Source organism: Solanum tuberosum, unplaced genomic scaffold (genome assembly GCF_000226075.1).
Source record: "Solanum tuberosum cultivar DM 1-3 516 R44 unplaced genomic scaffold, SolTub_3.0 scf00412, whole genome shotgun sequence".
NCBI classification, from domain to species: domain Eukaryota; kingdom Viridiplantae; phylum Streptophyta; class Magnoliopsida; order Solanales; family Solanaceae; genus Solanum; species Solanum tuberosum.
The window spans coordinates 150,188-159,919 of record NW_006239336.1 but is presented as its reverse complement, the minus strand read 5'-3'; the positions used below and the strand labels follow the sequence as shown (position 1 = coordinate 159,919).

At 33.3% G+C, this 9,732-nt stretch overlaps 1 pseudogene; it reads left to right on the top strand.

Annotated features, from left to right (window-relative positions):
* The first annotated feature begins 1,610 nt into the window (after positions 1-1,610).
* LOC102602680 (ABSCISIC ACID-INSENSITIVE 5-like protein 2) lies at positions 1,611-7,364 on the top strand (annotated as a pseudogene).
* The last annotated feature ends 2,368 nt before the right edge of the window (positions 7,365-9,732 follow it).

The following is a 9,732-nucleotide window of genomic DNA, read 5'->3' as shown; positions in this document are numbered from 1 at the left end:
CCCACTTTAATTCACAATAACAATGATATGTTCTTACCCATATATACAAATACAAAAATTCAGGCAATGATGATGATTACATTACCTGAACAGAAGGTCGCTTAATGTTCTCTTCGTCTCCTTCGGTTACAGATTTAAGCCGCAACTGATTTTTTCCCTTTCGTGCTCGACTAAAAATATAATATTAATTACCTTTAACTCTGATTTATTTAATTTTTACATGGGCTAAGTGGTATAGAGTTGAATTAATAGTTTGCTATTATATACAATTTTCCTTACTTATATTATGGACTTGGCCCATTAATCACCCACTGATAAAATTTAATTATTTAATAAATACCACCAACTAAATAATCGAAATTATCTAATAGTATAAAATTCTCAAACCAACTTCACGAACAAGTCAAAAATAACTCGAGACAACTATCAAGAGGAGTAAAATGGTAATTTTGTGAAAATTTTCAAAAATGACCTTCCGGGTCATTACACATCCCTTGTGTTCTTGGCTATTGATGGTGGTGATAATAGATGTTGCTAGTAGCTAGTGATAGTTATGACCGTGAACATGGGCGAATCCACATGGAACCTTCTGAATACTTAAACATTCATTAATCCCATATCGAACTATATATATATTTATATAAAATTAAAAAAAATGATATAAAATTAAAAGTGAGCATCTAGGCAACAAACAATTTAATTGATGTGGTAATTGTAAGTGGTTGCTCAAGATCAATTGTTTCAATGTCAAAGTGTAATTCACTCCTAGGACGTTATTCTTATTTTAAATTCTAACTTTTCTCTTTCTACTTATTTATTTCAATTAGATTTTTTTTTCTTTCTATGTTGATTGTTCTTTTTTCCCTTTCACACACGAACCTTCTGCTAATTTTTTCTAAACAAATTTGTATAAAAAAAACTATTTCTTTTCCCATTTTTTCTTTATCCAAGATAATTTTTAAAATTAATTTTTTAAATGTATTTAAATATGATTGTATTTCTTATGACAAGTATTAAATTCATATACTTATAGTTTGTAATAAATAGCTAAGAGAGCACATTCTTAAAATACTGAAAATTCGCTACTGATGATGAAGTTGATTAATTTAATAGTTAGCGATATTGATAGTGATGGTCGATGATATGTTGGTTGTGAAGGTAAAAGTGGTTGATATTAGGAATTGATCATATTGATGGTGGAGGTGGCAACAACATACTGATGATGATGATATAATTATAATGATAAATGTGGTTAGACATGATATCGATATACAATAGTAGTTGACAGTGACGTTTGTGATGACATGTGATTGACGATAATAATGTCGACAAAAAATATCATTCGAAATTTTGACAAGATATATTCCAACCAAATAAGTGCTTAAATCCGGGTCAATACGAAAACAAAGCCTGACCCGAAAAGATTATGGGCCGGCCACATCAACCTCTCCAATTTATAAGAGAAAAAAAAAAAAAACAGTTTCAAGATTTGAACAAAATACCAATACTGATACGTGGATTCTCATACTGATTTCAGTTTTTTTTCACTAAATTGATTCTTCCTCTTCTTCTGCCAGGTAATACCCTCTTTCCTCTTCTTTTTTTTTTTCAATAATATTTTTTCTCCCTTTTTTCTTGTGGGTGTTTGTTATTCTGTCATTTAGTACTATATATATATATATAATCTATGGTTTCTCTATGAGATTTTTGGGTTTTCTGTTGTATGTTGTATTGTTCTTTAATGGGTCTGTGTTTTTTCTTTCTATTACATCAAAATTTTATCTGGGGTTATTGTATTTGTAAAATTGTGGGAAAAAAACTTGTTCTTGAATATTGGAAGGAACTGGAACCTAATGGAACAGAATTAATTTAACTAGTTTGATGTATATAGTTGTATATAATTGTGCTTCATCTGAATTTTATGGAAAAGATTGGGCTTTTGAGAATTTTGTGTTCTTGTGATTATTCCAGTAACTGGTTCAAACTAGTTTAAGAGGGAGGTTTAGAATAGGGGATCTTTCAGAGAAAAGGAAGGTTTTTTGATTGTGAAGATTGGGGATGGGGAGAAGAGGGGTTGCTCAGATGGTAACTACTTTCCACCTCCAACCTTTAAGTTATTGGTTTGAGTCATCAAGAGAGCAAAAAGGATAGGAGGAGCAAAAAGGGTAGGAGGGAGGGGTTAAAGAAAAGAAGAAGATTGGGGATGGGTAAAAAGCTGTGTTTTTTTGGTTTTAAGGTGAAATGGGGCTCAATACGGTGGTTTTAAAGAACTTTGTGTTCTTGTAATCATTCCTATAATTAGTTCAAATTAGTTTAAGAAGGGGTTAAGAGTAGGGGATCTTCGGGAAAAAGTGAGGCTTTTGGATAGTGAAGATTGGAGATGGGGACAAGAGGGGTTGCTCGGAGGGTAAACATCCTCCACTTCCAAACCTAAGGTTGTGGTTTGGAGTTAGCAAGAGAGCAAAAAGGGTGGGAGATCCTAGGGAGGGGCTAAAAAAAGAGAAGAAGATTGGGGACGGGTGAAAAACCTATCCTTTTTGTTGGTTTGAAAGGAAAATGGGCTCAATACGTTTTTTTTTAAAAAGAATTTTGTGTTCTTGGAATTATTCCTGTAACTGGTTTACACTAGTTTAAGAAGGGGTTTAGAGTAGGGGCTTTTTAAGAATTTTTTGTTCTTGTAATTATTCCTATATCTGGTTCAAACTAGTTTAAGAGGGGGTTTAGAGTTAGGGATCTTTGACTTCGTGAAAAAGTAAGGCTTTTTGAAAATGAAGATTGGGGATGGGGACAATAGGGGTTGGTTGGATGGTAAACACCCTCCACCTCCAACGCTAAGCTTGTGGGTTTGAGTCAACAAGGAGCAAAAAGGGTAGGAGCTCCTACGGAGGGATTAAAAAAGAGAAGAGGATTGGGAATGGGTAAGACACTATCCTTTTATGATTTTAATGGGGAAATGGGGCTCGAGTAGCAGAATGGATATGGAGGATTCATTGAGTAGAATTGAACTAGTTTGGAATTAGGCTTTTGTTTAGTTGTATGAGCCCAATACCTAACGTGTGGGGTTAGGTGCATGTCACTATTTTGAACCGGCAACTGATAAAAATCGGGTATTTAGGCAGAGAAAGGTAAAAGGGCTGGCCATTATTTACTGAGTTTCTGATTGAGCCCTAGCGGGTAAAGGGTAAAGGATAAAGGATTGATGTGTAGTTGATTGATTGATTGGCTGTTTTGGTCTTAATGGGGATGATCAAGGATTTATTTCTTGTATAATTGACCATGAATGTTATTTTTCAACAGAGTAGGTTTTTATTAGGGGTTTAAGGTTGGAGATGTTGATGAATGGGGATTCAGACCATGAATTCTCATGTGAGTGGGCAACAATCTCATTTACAGTCATTGGACAGGCAAAAATCATGGTTTAACCTTACACTTTTCGAGGTTGAGAATCAGTTGGGTGATTTAGGTAAGCCTCCGGGCAGTATGAATTTTGATGAGTACTCACAAGTGTGTGGAATGCAGATTTATTCAGACTTCTGGAGGGAATATTGATGATACTTCCACTGCCACTTCTTTTCAGCATCAGGCTAGCATAACTCTGGCAAGGGTGATTAGTAGTAATACAGTTGATAAAGTGTGGGGAGAGACATACAACAAGGCCAGAAGGTGATAAATCTCGAGGAGATGAACAATCAGGGGAGAGAGCTAACTCTTGGTGAGACAACTTTGGAGGACTACTTGGTGAAAGCTGGGCTTTTCGTTGCTGATGCTTCTTTAGGACATACAATGTCATTGGATAATCCTACGGCAATGCAAAATTTTATGCCTCCAATAGGCTTGTCACCATCTCCTTCGCTGTCTGATACACCAGTTTCTGATCGGAAGAGGGGTGCTTCGGACATCGATAAGACTATTGATAGGAGACTAAGGAGAAAGATCAAGAATAGAGAGTCAGCTGCACGCTCCCGAGCCAGAAAACAGGTGTGTTGCTGGCTGGTAATAATTTGCTTGCAACCCCTGTTTGCATTTACAGTTCTCATTTTAATCTATTCATTTCCATGGTGTAGGCTTACCACAATGAGCTGGTGAACAAGGTGTCACATCTGGAAGAGGAAAACATGAAACTTAAGAAAGAGAAGGTATGGGTTCTCTCGTTATGTATATTGAGGCTTCAAATGTCGGATGTATCTTTCAAATAAGAAACATTTCTAGTGTTTGCTCGTGATTTCATTCATGAGCTAAGCAAGTTGATCGACAGCTACTTCTATTCCGTGTGCCATTTGTCTTAAGTAACCAACTAAGAGTATCTGATAATGGATACTTTATTTTAAAAGCGGACTGTGATTGATTGTAGAAAGATGAATCTTCTTAGAAGCGAGATAATTAATTTTAAAGGGTAGCCATATATTAGAATTTAATGTAGCCTATGATTTTGACTGATGTGTCTATTAGCTTTATACAGGTATTACTGCAAAAATACTCAAAATGTGAAAGAAAGGTTGAGCCCTCAAACATATCGAGCGCATCATGTATTTTATCTTAAGTAACTCAAAGAACGGAGTAAAAGTAGACTGGTCAGGGATGGGAGTTTTTGTCTGCAGCCCCTGCCCATTTTTAAGTTGCTCCTTTTCTTGTGAATGTTTTGTTGAATAATCTAATTAGCTCCTCGCTCAAACTAGTTGTTTGTATAGCGTGTTCATACTAGACTTATGATTGTCCCCGAGTAGATACCCTTGGTCCGTTGTTTTTAATTTGTTTTGAGGGGAAGGGGACGAGTATCCTAATTTTGAAGTGTCTTAAGCAGAAATTGTTTTTTGGTCAGATAGAAAACTTGGTTTTTATTCACAGAATTTTCGTCTGATGTGGGCTTTACAAGGTAAAAATGGATAAATGATGAGACCTGTGTACTAATGGGCAGTGATCCGTGTCTGCAAAAACTCCTCCTTAAACCTGACATTCCTGAAGAACTTGGTAGATATATTTTTTCGTTCATGTGCATAGAATATTTACTCTATACTATATGTTGTGTGTCAATGTAAATTGCTGTAATGGTCCCTTATCTTCAACTTTGGTGCATTTATTGTCTCCTATCTTTATGGTGTTACCAAATTGTTCCTTACGCAAATATTTGAAAAAGGATTATATTGCCTTTCCAGTTAAGTTTGAAGCAAATGGTATAAGAATACAGTACATGGGATATCTCTGGGAGAGGAGGGGGGGGGGACCTAGCACCATTGTTCTACTATTTGTCTTCTTTAACGCATGTATAATGTGTGTATATTACTGTGGCTCAAGAAGAACACAGAAAATACTTAAAGAGGGGTAATATACAAATAGAGCAAATAATAAACAGACCAAAAATTTAATCTAGATAGTACTCAGTAATTTTATGAGCTAGCATTCGTTTTTTTTTTTCTTATCAGTATTTTGTTTCACTTTTGGTTCATGTTCCACGACCTTTTTCCGTGCGTCTGACTGCATCATAGTGCACTTGTCTGTTTTGAAGAGAATTTCCCTTATGCTAAAATTTGGTCTTGTGATAGTTTGGTTACGGGAAGGAATCTTCTTTTGATAGTTAAACCTACTTCCTGCTAACTCCTTACAGCTTGATCGTTTGGGATCAACACATTTGAGATTTTCTTATAGCAAGAGTTAGTTTTTGCTTTACGATCCAAAGGTAGGCCTTTTGGTGTTTGTTGATTACTTTACCTTGGCTCTAGCCAACATAAGGACTTACTATATTAAAGCTTGTATACTTAAGCCTCTTTTTGATGTATTTTACTTTTTTAGTCTCTACTCTCTAGGAAAGAAAGCCTGAGCCAAGAGTGCTAGTGATTGGTTACAAAGAGCCTAAATCTGTAGGGATATTGAACCCTCTTTATCTACAAAATCGAGAGTGAATGGGTGTTCATGCCATGGGATTACCATTCTAAAAATCAGACCTTTGACGTTACACACGTTTGGTATCCCTTCGAAGTAATTATATTTGTTATAAGATGTGTTACAAACCTTCAAGCAAGTGATCAGTGATACTGGTTCCTTTCTACATGACATTGGAATTTCCATCACATATCTTCTCAACAACAACATACCTAGTGTGGTCCCATGAGTGTGGTTTGGGGAGGGTATAGTGTATACAGACCTTACCGTACCTTGTAAGGTAGAGCGGCTATTTCTGGTAGACCATCAGCTCGAGATATATGGGATCCATATCTTCTCAATAACTGATATATGGGATTTGTGAAAGATCTAACTCTGATTGGTATTATTAGGACCAAATTGTACTCTTTTCATATCATCTGTTGGAGTGTGTGTGCAGCTATGGTAGATCCCTTGACCATTTTAGCTGTCTTTTTAGTGCTAGTGGGATGGTTGGGATCCCTTCTAGATGGGGAATGCTTTACTAGCTTGGTAGACCTAACTGGTACAATGCTGATTAGTCAGGCTAGTGGGTTTCGGATACTGATTATTAAACCAAAAAAAAGAAAAAGATTTTGTGGACATTGATGTGGATGCTCTGTTCTTTCTCATAGTGTTAATTATCTGGTAAAGCAGTACAAGTTACTCTATTTGTCTGATCTTTTCGTTAGGATGCAGATCCTTTTTTTGTCCTTTCAAATTTCGTGCTGTCTTTAAGATATTTGGACCAGCACCTGTTTTCTGTGGATGCTACTGTTGAGTTTTGTAACGTGGTGATTCAAGTTGGTCGTCTTCAATTTCAGTCCTCTTGACAAAGTTTTAATTTTAGGATTTCAAATAGCAAAATTATTTTTCATACCTCTTGTTATTTCAAATTTATGCCTTGAATACTTTCCCTTTTTCTTGTAAAATTGCTCGGAAGAGAGTTGCAAGGCGTGCAAATCTGAAACCATATAGGCATGACATGAATAGTTTTCTCTTTGTTGATTGCCTACTAACTTTTCTAGATGTCTTGTTATTTGGTCTAATGGTATTGATATCAGTCCAAACTCAGCAAAACGCGCTACATCTACATGTTACAAAAAACCACTTTTTCTTATTTCTGTTCTTAAGTTCAGCATACCAGCTTGTTGTCTTTTTAGTGACTATGTTACTGAACTCTTTTACCTTGCACAGGAGCTGGAGAACTTGTTATCCGAGTTGTCGTCTGAACCAAGATATCAGCTAAGACGAACAACTTCATTCTGATCGAGTGCTTTCTCTAGTTCTTTTGCAGAAGTTACTATAGTCTTGATAGATATAGGAATGTGTATCCTCTATGAAACATCTAATTAGGGAGTTGGGAGATAGATCTTAGCATGTTTGATCTTTGTTTTATCTGTATATGTTTAGATGCACATGAAAAACTGAAGATGAAATGGACTCTTACCTTACTGTGTCCTTTTTACTTTGTAAACAAATTTGCATTTTAAAAAAAAAAAAAACGAAGGCGTTGATTTAGTGGTAAGATCACAACACGTGATGTGGCCCTTCCTACATTGTTCGAGAAGATCCGGTATTCAACTTTATTTATGTTGAGCGACAAGAGGGGGTAGAAAAGGTATTGATAGATATTGATAGTTTTTCGATTGTACCCAAACAATAATAATATTTTAGAGGGGAAAACACTTGAGATCAACTTTCTTTTCGATGGTTTAGGCACATGTTGTGAGTTCGAGTCTACTCGCAAGTGGGTCATACACTATTTTTAAGACTTAGTGGGTGTTTTGATATGGAATTTCATCTCGTAACTTGAAATTTTGAGATGCAATCAACGTTTGGAATGTGATTTTATCTCCTGATATGATTCTCGATTTTTTTTTTGAGAATTTCATATGATGATTTAACATTTTTTTCAAATACAAAATTAACCCACAAGTTTATATTTTGTAAAAAAAAAAAAAGGTTCATTTTATTGTATACCAATCATTTATTTCATATATAAATAAATTTTATAGTTGATACTATTACTCTTACATAATTGTCATAGCTTGTGCAGTACTATCTATTTTTATTCACGGAATATGAACATGCTGATATAGTTACTGATGATATTGACCTACAAATGGCTAAGTAAAAATTCATAAGTTAGTCCAAGTCAAAAATAAATCCAAACAGGTTCTAAATGATATTTTTGGTACATTTTAGGTATCTTAAGTTTAGAGTTTTGGGCAAAATTCATCCCTCAAGTATAACCCAAATTTAAAGTACATTCTTATGGTATAATAATGAAAAAAAACATCCTTTAACTATTCAGAAGGATGGTTATTGTTAAGTTTGGGATAGTTAAAGGATGTTTTTTTGTTCATTATTATACCATAAGGATGTACTTTAAATTTGGGTTATACTTGAAGGATGATTTTTGCCCAAAGTTTACAATTACAATATTTAATAGTCTTCGTTATTTTTTAAATGACGTTTTAAATTATAATAAGATAAATAGATATTTTAATGAAGAAAGTAATATAAACGATAGAGACATATTTGAGACCAACTTCAAATGAAGGAAGAATTTATTTTAAGAACTCATAAACCCATACCACTACTATTTTAGTGATTAATGAAAAACTTGGTAACTAATTTATTTATTTTTAGGTAAAATAGGCTAAAGATTATTTTTTTTTGTAAACGAAGAATAACTTTAAATCTTTCATATAACTAGTGTTTGGTCATAAATTTATAAATATTTTTGGCAAGTTATTTTTGAGTGAAGTTTCACCATGCGTTTGATCGTGAGTTTTGAGAGAAATATTTGTCTTTTTAAAAAAAAAAAATTATATCCATAAGTTCTAAAAAATATTAATAATACTCATAAGTTTGTATTATCATTTCATAATGAAAATGTTCTATGAAAAGCCGTGGAAACGAATGTAATTAATATGAATTTGAAAAAGAGGAAGAAAACAATACGAAAATACCATTGCTTTGCATACGAAGAAGTAAGAACTATTCCTCTTTGTAATTTCAGAGAGCAAGCTCAAATAAAAATTGTATATAACTATATACATTTTGTGTACAACAAACTAGGAATGCAATTTAGTCCAAAACTATAAATGATGAGTGCTTTTATAAAATAAAAACATTTAGGGTAATTTTAAATTAAAAAATTCTCAAAAACTAGAATTTTCTCAAATTCTAATTTTTTTAGAACTTGAGAACTTGGGATGTTTGCCAAATATATTTGCCGAGTAATAAAAAATTATATGGCCTAATACTAGTTTCCAAATTTTTCTGAAATATATTTATGGAACACACCCTATATTTAGAGGTAAATTTGACGCTTCGCCTTTTATTTTATTTCTCATAATTTAGAAGTATTTTTAGCCCCCTTTTCCCTTTAGAAAATGAAATCTTTGTAGTGTCTTTCTTCTTTCCCTTTCACAATCTTCTAATATAATGATTTTTTTCTCAAAAAAAAAAACTTTTATGTTAATATTAGTGAAAAAAATAGTTTTAAATTTTAATAAGAGAGAAATTCTATCAAGCAATTAATAGTATCATTTTTACGGATTGTTTGGTCATGAATATTTTTTTCTTTTTGAATTAAATTCAAAAAATCATGTTTGATCATGAAATTTCAGAAAATCCTGAAACTAAATTTTGAAATTTAAATGTTACCAAAATAATTTTCACTCTATATCACTTGTATTAACAACTAAACACAACTCAAATTTTTAAAATTTTATTTTTTCAATTAAAAACAAAAAATTATATTATTTTTTTCAAATTTCATGGACAAATTTGCCCTTAAAATGTCGAAAAATACTTGGTATGATT